The sequence below is a fragment of the Camellia sinensis genome, chromosome 10 (assembly GCF_055761805.1).
Source record: "Camellia sinensis isolate YWXY chromosome 10, ASM5576180v1, whole genome shotgun sequence".
In the NCBI taxonomy this organism is placed as follows: Eukaryota; Viridiplantae; Streptophyta; class Magnoliopsida; order Ericales; family Theaceae; genus Camellia; species Camellia sinensis.
Window position 1 is genome coordinate 138,865,397 of NC_138970.1, and position 9,745 is coordinate 138,875,141.

The 9,745-nt window shown below is 35.1% G+C and overlaps 1 long non-coding RNA gene across 1 annotated transcript; it reads left to right on the forward strand.

Moving 5' to 3' along the window:
- Positions 1 to 6,805: 6,805 nt before the first annotated feature.
- LOC145801730 (uncharacterized) lies at positions 6,806 to 7,565 on the forward strand. The gene is made up of 3 exons (XR_014343384.1): positions 6,806 to 6,961; positions 7,046 to 7,150; positions 7,249 to 7,565. It is a non-coding gene; the product is annotated as an uncharacterized LOC145801730 (long non-coding RNA).
- Positions 7,566 to 9,745: the final 2,180 nt, after the last annotated feature.

Consider the following 9,745-nt stretch of genomic DNA (forward strand, 5'->3'; position numbering starts at 1 on the left):
AAGAAATGATACACTTGGTCCTCAAACCATCAATCAAGTAATTTCATTGCATGATGGCTAAGGAATCAATATGTATAAGTCAATAAATGCACAAACAAGACTCAAGAAAGACCATTACCCTATCATGCATTATCAAGGGCAATGGAGACCTAGGAAACTTGGCACATTTCATCACTTTGAGTATGAAATGCCCCAATTTTCCTTGTGTTCAACTAACGTCCGATTGATCACATAAAAAAAAAACAACAAAAATTCTTATCTTTGCTCACTTTTAGTTTCAACTTTACTCATTTTAAATTACCGACCATTCATTAACCAATTAAGTCCATTGATGATAAGTCCTCTAAAGAGAAGGATGTGTCAAACAAGGGGTAGTTTAAGGCATGGGAGAGGTGTTATGCCATTCGTAATGAACCCCCAAAAGAGGATTAAACCATTAAGCAATGAACCTCAATCTCAAGCCTAAACTATCCTAAGGTTGAAACAACCCTCAAAGCAAATAAAAAGTGAAGAAGTGGGGGAGATTGCAGAGATTATATGTGCTGAAATGAAGTGAAAAAAGCACTAAAACATGGCAATCAACTCAAACAAGGGGTGTCTAATGGCCTAAAACACCAAGCTTGTGAGGACTATTACACTAGAGGCATGCAAAACGAGACTCAAATGCAATAACCAACCAAAAACAGAGTTGAAACACCCTAAAATAAAGCCTAAAACATGTTGGAATTAAGCTACAAAAGGCTAGAAAATAAAGCTAACACATAGAGCTAACTAGGCTAGCAAACTAGACACAAGGAGGGAAGGCTAACCCCTCTAATTTTGGACTTCAAAACATGATTTTTACCACTGAAAATACTCTGAAATTCAGTGTTCAAAAGTCCAAAAAAAGATAGCTTGAAGGTGGGAAACGAAGGTGGGAAATCCTTACAAGCAAGGAATAAATCATGTTTGACCTAAAGTCATGAATTGAGCACCCCATTGGCCACATGTCGGTCAGTTAACTGTATACAGTTGCCCCTCTTTGATAGAACTTAGAAATCATGAAATGACGTGAGTGAATGTCAAAGCCCGAAGAGGGCCCATTTTAACAAGGCCGAAAGACTTGGACAAACAAACAAGACAGAAAATAAATAGTTGCACCCGCAGGCTACCTACGTATCCCTTTGCAAGGAATCAAACCAGCGTAGTTCTAGAGCGATGCAAATGAGATGCATGATGAAAGAACATAACTTACGATCATGCAATGCGGTTGTACAATGAAACACCTGAATGTAAATGCAATGCGAAGAAAATGCCACACTTAAACAAACTAAAACAAGGTACAACAATTCAAATTATGAAAAGAAGTAAATAAATAAACACGTCACGTGTGGGAATCACGAGCAAAACCACATTTCATGCAGAAAGGATGTAAGAAAATTATGTAAGCTTAACTATGCATCGCGCAGGAAAGGCGAAGGGCGAAGTAACCGTCGAGCGCACTCGAGGTCTCAACCGAGATCTTAACGTGTTGCACGCGTAAGGAGAAAAGGATGGTGTGAACACCAGGCGCACCCAAATGTTTTTAACCGATGCAAAAAATCCTAACGCGTCTTATGCGAGAGGAAAAGAGGCTGTGTGAACACTGGGTGTACCTGAATGTTTTTCAATCAAAGGGTGGTGTGAACACTGGGCGCACTCGAATGTTTTTAACCGATTTCCAATCCTAACGTGTCTCACGTGACAAGAGGAAGGATGGTGTGAACACCGAGCTCACATGAATGGTTTTAACCGATTTGTAATCCTAACGTATCTCATCCGAGAGGAGGAAGGATGGTGTGAACACTGGTGCACTCGATTGTTTTTAACCGATTTGCAATCTTAACGCGTCTCACGCGAGGGGAGGAAGGATGGTGTGAACACCGGATGTACCCGAATGTTTTTAGCCAAAGGGTGGTGTGAACACCAGGCGCACCTGGATGTTTTTAACTGATTCGCAATCCTAACATGTCTCACGCAAGAGGAGGAAGGATGATGTGAACACTGGGCGCACTCTAATGTTTTTAACCGAGAAGGATGACAATCCTAACGCATCTCACGTAATAGGAGGAAAGGACGTGATCCGAGAATGGCACATATGATTTTACCTAGAATTCCTTTGAATGAACAGTACAAACAATATTCTGCATGTGTAAGAAAGAAACTTAACAAGTGTGATACAGTAAGAATGCATGTTCTATGCATGTTCTATGCGAAACAAACAGTCGAGATACAATGTTAATGGCATCTTCTATGTAAAACAAAAAAAAAAAAAAAAACAAAAGAAGCATATTATGTGCGTGTTCCAACAGCGAAAACATGTTCGATGCATGATTCATGACGGAAGCATGTTCTCTGCGTGAGAAGCAAGATGCATATTCATGCAACAACGTGAAATACATATACATGTAGCAACATGAAATACATATTCTATACAACAATAGAGAAATGCATATTCATGCACCAAAACAAAATGCATATTCCACGCAAGGTACAAAAGCCTAACAAAAACAAATCCAATAGCAAACTTCCGATTTACCTCCCGAAGGAGTTACCATAATTTTATAGGATACACCTCGTTCACGTTGACAAGTGACGAACATTCACTACAACAAAAATAGTCTTTAGAGACGAAAACTAATGACGAAATTTTTTTTTGTCACGATAAACGTATCTTTTAATGACGAAAATCATATTTCGTCTCCAAATGTACCATTTTTGAAGACAAAAATAAAATTTCGTCACCAATCTAAATCATAATAAAAAAATTAGGTGACGAAATTATTTTTCGTCATTATTTATAATTTTTTTTGTCACCAAATATTTTCCCGCTAATATTTTCGGAGGGTGCCAAAATTTTGAGACTTTTAGTGACGAAAAAATTAGTCACTAATTATAAAATTATTAATGACGAATATATTTTTGTCACCAATAATTTTTAATATTTTAATATTATTTAGTGACAAAACGATTTTTGTGACCAATATTTCTATCTTTGGTGAAGAAATAATTTTGTCACTAATAAATAATTTAGTTACTAAATATTTAGGGGGGAAAAAAATTGTTTTGGCGCCTCAAACAGCCACAATAATTTATCGGTTCAAACCTATTTCACACGCGCGCACACACACACACACACACACAGAGGCGACGCCGCTGCTCACTCTCCTCATCGATTCAGACACAGATTCATCGCCGATCGGCTCACTCTGCTCACCGCTGTCACCCTCTCCTCACCGCCGCTGATCTGTTAGCTTCTCCTCTCATCATTGCCCCTCGCTGCTGTGCCGATCTAGCCTCTCCTTCCCTTGCCGATCTCATCTCCTCTTCTCACTGCCACTGATCTGTTAGTCTCTCTCTCTCTCGTTGCTCTTTTCTCTCGATGCTCTCTCTTTCTCTCTTTTCTTTTGCTACTTTGTGTTCTATATACATTATATTGTTATACATATAATATATATATATATATATATATATATGTATCCTGCTCTATTTTATTTATAATTAGATTCTGAATATAATTAGATTCTGAATATGAACCTTGTAATTTGCTTAAGACATGAACCTTGTAATTTGATATTTTATAAAAAAATAAATTTCTTATAGATATAGAGACAGACATATCAAAGGGGGTTGGGGAACAAGATTGTGTTTTTTTTTTTTTATTGAAGAAACATACTGTGAATTATTAATTGAGCCCAGTTTTGTTGTCCAATGATTAAATGGAATTTCAAGTATAACATGAGCACTCTGTTGGGTGGATGAGAATCACTCAATCACTTGTAGTGATTGAAACCCACAGAGGAATTGCAAAACTCATTCAAATTACTAAATTTGAATAACATACAGAGCAACTCTTACAAATTTGTTTTCTTCTCTCTGACTCTCACCACTTCACACTTTTACTCTAAACATACATACCTATTTATAGATATAATACAAACAATAAAAACAGAACACTTTGTGGACTTCTTCTCCTGAATCACATGACAGCGGTGGAGGAGGCAAGCGTGCTTCTTAGCTTGTGAATGACAGCTATTTTGGACTTCCTTTCTTAATCTGCTGGAAGTTCTCTGGATCAAAAACTCAAAACAATGATCAAACTCACGTTCACAGTTCAAATCTTTGAGCTATATATACAGGGTAAGATTGTCCAAGAAAAAAGAAAAAAATATTAGTATGTCCTTCATGAAGAACACACCTCTTGCCCAGGGATTTAAAAAATAAAATATTTTAAATTGTCCTTTACACATTAACATGTTGAGCTTAAAAAATTTAGTTTGGCTAAATTTTTTTAAAATCTAAACAGAAAAGCCGAACCAACCTTCAACTAACACTTAACGAGAAATTATTCAATAAATCAAGTACACCATATCAATATACTAATGTGATATGTCCAATCAATAAAATTTTAAAAAAAATGTAGTAATTACTAACAAAATTACTATAATTACCCCATATATTATGAGTTTTTTCTCGCATATTATTCCCATTCACGTAAAATTCCTAACTCATGACCCACTATAAACACAATTATCCTTTTGTTTAAAATAAAATAATAATAATAATAATAAACGGTTACCCCAATCTCTCCGAACACGGTCCAGATCATGCCACGTGGCTAGTATGCGCCGAATATTTCAAACCACCCAATTTGAATGTATGATAAACCACCCAACTTGAATGAATGATATTCCTGTGTTTCCTAATTGGATTTAAAATATATGCAATACAGGAACATCACCTCTTTTAAGAAGAGGATCTCTTGTCTTGATTTTTTTTCCATGGAAACCTTCACTACTCTACAATATGATTTAAAATTTTTGCGTGAAATATCAATTCAAGGGATTGGAACTTCCTTGTTATGAAATATTTGGAGTTCAAATATATGCATTACAATTCGAAACATTGGGATTATGTTTGGGATTATGTTTTTCTTCTTTTATTTAATGGTGAATAATTATATTGTCTATATTTTCCAATTAAAGTTGAATTATGTTATATAGTTGTAGAAAATGGTCAAAGGAAAAAGACAATGGATGAAACCAGGTGATTTGAGAACTAAAAAGCTAACAGAACATGAGAAACAAAGAAATAAGCGAATCGAGAAGAACTATGAGGTAATGGACAATCTTGGAGTGAAGAATATTACAAATTCTTTGATGAGTGTGGTTCAACCCAAATGTGCAAATGCAAAGGAAAAGGGATTTAGGGTTGAGGTAGATGATAATGATGAGTATAATCCGTCAGAGAGTGAGAACGATAGTGATAACGAGTCATTGGGTTCCTTTTATCGCAAGGTATTATATACATTATTTTATATTTGTGTGTGAACATAGCATTTACTATTTAAATATCTTCTTCATATATCTTAAACATCATATCTTTTTTAAAATATATTTTAACTGTGTTAAATATCTTCTTTACTATTCGATTATGTTATTTCAGGAACAAGAGATGCCACCGGGGTTACGTTTACAGCCTTATTCGAGGCCATTAACTCCCACCCCAGAAGAAGGGATGGATCCCCCACGTCAAGAGATTGGTACCCAACCCTTACCACCTCATAATGTGCAACCTGTGCATGAGGTGACTGCATCTAGTAGTGTTGGTAAGTTTGCAAAGTCGTTTATATTTAATTTAAGGTCTAACTTGCATTTGTTTACTTATTAACTCAATTAACATTATGTCCTTACAGTATCACATGACAGACGTGGTCGTGGTCCAACACGCGGCATACAAACCCAACGCATTGTCCAGAAAAATGGAAAGATGTTGGTTCCTGTACCTGAACATTTCTGTGCACCAGTAGGAGATCAAGCCTCTAAGTTGGCCTCCAAGATTGGCATAGAGGTTCGAACGCAATTACCAGACTTGAGCATTTGTAGGTGGAAGAAGGTTCACGATGCTGATAAGAAGCCGATGATCCAACGCTTGGAGGTAATTATTGTCAAGTAAAAGAGGCATGACACATGAAAATTGAAATTGAAATTGAAATTGAAATTACATGGTAATTATTGTGTGAAAGAAATACTCTCTTTGTTAGGGTGATTACAAGAACTTGCTGCTAAACAAGATATTACATGGTAGCATATCAAAGACTTCTAGTTTTGGAACGAATTTAACGATTAGTAAGAATGCAACTATAACTATGTATTTAGGAAGGTCTTGGCAATATCTTCACAGCAAAAAGCAATATTTACAATAGTATACACTTATGATTCACATATTCTTGCTGTTAATGTTTTTCATTACAATATATAATGCCTAGAAAGACATGTAGAACATTTCATGTCAAAGCTTGACATTGAATTTTTAGGTTCCTGTAGACTGCCTAGAAAAACATGGACATCATATTCCTCTATTAACACATCTGTTGCAACTGTTACAATATATAATGCCTGCATATCTAGGAATTAAATTGCAACTGTTAACACATCTGTTGATGCAATCTTTTTTTCTTTGTTGTTTAATCAGGCTCATTGCTGCTTGTCTGAAATTTAGGTTATTTAACTTATAAAAAAAATGATTTGATTTTGTAGGATCAGTTTGATCTACAAGGCAATCCGACTGATGTAGCAAGGACTTTAAACACACAGTTTGGTCGGCGATTGAGTAGCTTCACCTATAGGTTGCACAAACAATACAAGCAACTTAAGGATGCAAGAGGGGAGGAGTACGCAAGAAGCCACCCACCTACAAGTGTTACTCTTAATCAATGGACATCTCTAATTGACAATAAGTGGAATAGTAAAGAATTCATGGTATAATGTTTTATGTTAATTGTCAAAAATTAATTTTCTTCTTACTAATGTTAAGTTTTGCTGTTTTTATTGGTGTTTCAATCGTGTAGGAACAATCACTAACTAATGTGAATAATAGGATGCAAATGAAAACAAAACATAGATGTGGATCAAAATCAATCCCGGTTAGGGTTCACAGCTCGGTGTGTTCTGCTATTTTATTTTATCAGATTAGTAGGCTTTGTTATTTAAATATTTGAAATAACATTCAAAAACAAATGAATCAGATAATTGCAAATGGAGAAGTTCCTGATTTGGCAAAGTTTTACAAGTCCATCCACTATAATTCGAACACACATGAATGGATTTCGTCGGAGAGCCAAGCTAATTATGTATGTACAAGGCAATGCATATTAATTTTGATAAAATTATTTATTTGCTTTGTAGGGTAGAATAACTAATAATTGTTCGATTTATTTTAAATTAATAGGACAACATGATAAAGATGCAAGCCGAACACCTCCCGCAGACTGGTGTGATCCCTTTAAGCCAAGAGGAGTTGTCAGTTAAGGTGCTTAAGCCAAGGTCAGGTTATGTGAAAGGACTCGGCTTGAGGCCTTCTTCTTCTATGAAGACTACTGTTGTACCTGCTGAAAATAGTGACTATGTTCAACGCCTTGAGATGCAAATAGCACAGCAAAATGAACAAATTGCAAGGTTTCAAAAGTCAGAGAAGAAACAAAGCAAGAAGATACAAAGTATCATAGAGTGTTTGACGCAGAAAGGTATCACGGGAAATTTTGAGAATGGGGGAACTTCAGATTCTGATGAACAAGCTTCTTGGTTAGTATATTATGTTTATATGTTAATTTAGTAGAACATTTCTTCTTTAACTAGGGTAGAATAAAAAACTACTTTTGACATTAAGGCACAAGGTCCCGGGAAAATAGTGAAGTATGCATCTAAAGGCTCGAAAAACATCACAAACACCTTGAGATTATCAGAAATTATCACGAACACTTTGGGAGGAATCAACATAAGTTGTGAAAACTTACAGAACAATCATAGGACTCTCGGTTGGAAAACATTTAGGCTTAAAAATAGGCTGTTAGGGAGTAAAATCTTGAAATAGTCGTTAAAAGGCCAATAAATATTATGAACACCTTGGGAGGAACTAATGTAAGTTGTAAAAATTTACGGAACAAGCACGGTAAAAATTTGGTTTAAAATTTACTTTGAATTTTTTATTTTTTTCTCTTATAGGTTGCATATTAACATATTTAGTGAATGGTTACCTTAACCCTTTGTTGTTGTTGTCTTTTTTTTATTTTTTCTTTTTTAAATGGCAGATTGGAGATGAACGAATTTGGTAACCTGCATAGCAAGACTCTTTTGTTGATATTACTAGACACATCCATCACAGTGTAGTTGTACTTTTTGTTGATATTACCAAACATGTATTTTGACTATGTTGTTGTGGGCTATGATTATATTGTGATGGATCTTATCTTTTTGTTGATATTTTATTGAATAGATTAAAATGAACAGGTTTTTGTAATGATTTGTAATGGATATTATATTCAGCAGGTTATTAAAATGCACAAGTTATTTTGATTGTGTTGTAGTTTTTGATTTTACTAAAATAGATGTTATAATTTGGATGTTATATATTAATTTCTTGATACTATGAGACATGTATTTTGCTTGGGTTGTTTTGTGATAATGAACAAGTTAATTTTATATTGATTTGTATTAAATATTTAATTTAATAGATTATTAAAATGTACAGGTATTGTTTATTGAAAAAAATATATAAATTGCAAATATAACCCTCCCCTCAATTTTTAAAAATTATTTATTTTTGGTGACGAAAAAAATTGTCACTAAAACTTTCTAATCCCAACAAATAATTTTTTCACACATATTCACTATTTCATCACTAAATTAAAATATTTCTTGACAAAAAGTTTTCGTCACTAAAAACTTTATCACTATTTTTAATGACGAAATATTTTGTCACCCAAAATAAATATAATAAAATTTTATTTAATTTTGGTGACGAAATGGATATTATAGATGACAAAATATTTAACATTTAGTGACGAAATATTTGGTCACCAAATGCCAATAATAGGTGACAAAATAAATTTTCGTCACCGGGTACTTTTAGTGACGACGAATTGGTGACGAACGTGGTGACGAAATTATTTCGTCACGGATCAATTTGGTGACGAAAATTTCACTATTGGAGACGAAGTGATTTTGTCATTAAAGTATCATTTTGTTGTAGTATTGTGCACCGAAAAACACAGTTTAAAGCTTTCATAGAGACAAATTGAACCAAACAGTAAACTGTCCTTACACTTCTTGGAAACCAAGGACACAAATCAGCATCAGGACCACAGGGGAGGCCACAAGAGACCTGCTAGCCACAAGGGGATGCCGCTGGTGACTTGACGGCCTTCAACAACTTTTGGCGGCCACAAAAGTGGCCTGCCGGCCACCCGTGGCAAATTCGAGGTATTTGGGTCTTTTTGGCTCGAGTCTTTAAGTATAAGGCATGCGGTCTCATTTCCACATTACCCCATGCCTGAAATTGTTTCGTCTCTCTCTCTCTAGGTATTCATTCTTTCTAGATCCATGCTTTCTACGCATTTTCCAACACCCTACGCAAAGTTTATTCACTTAACCCTCTTTGTTTACTCCGTTTTGAACCGATTGAAAGTTGATTTTGGTGCTCTTTCTTAGAATTTCACCACTTGAGGCTTATTACCCTCGAGTTTCTGTTGGGTTTTGTGACTTTTCCCGGGCTTTGACTTTTTCTTCCATTTTTTGTCACCTAGGGTTTGACTTTTTCCAAGTATGCCCTTTTTTTCATTTTTCTTCATTTTTCCACCACTTTCTCATCCTCTTTCCCGATGCAGACAATCTACCACATGATGGAGCTCCCTTCAAGATTCCACCTCTAGTAGAGATGAAGGCCGAGT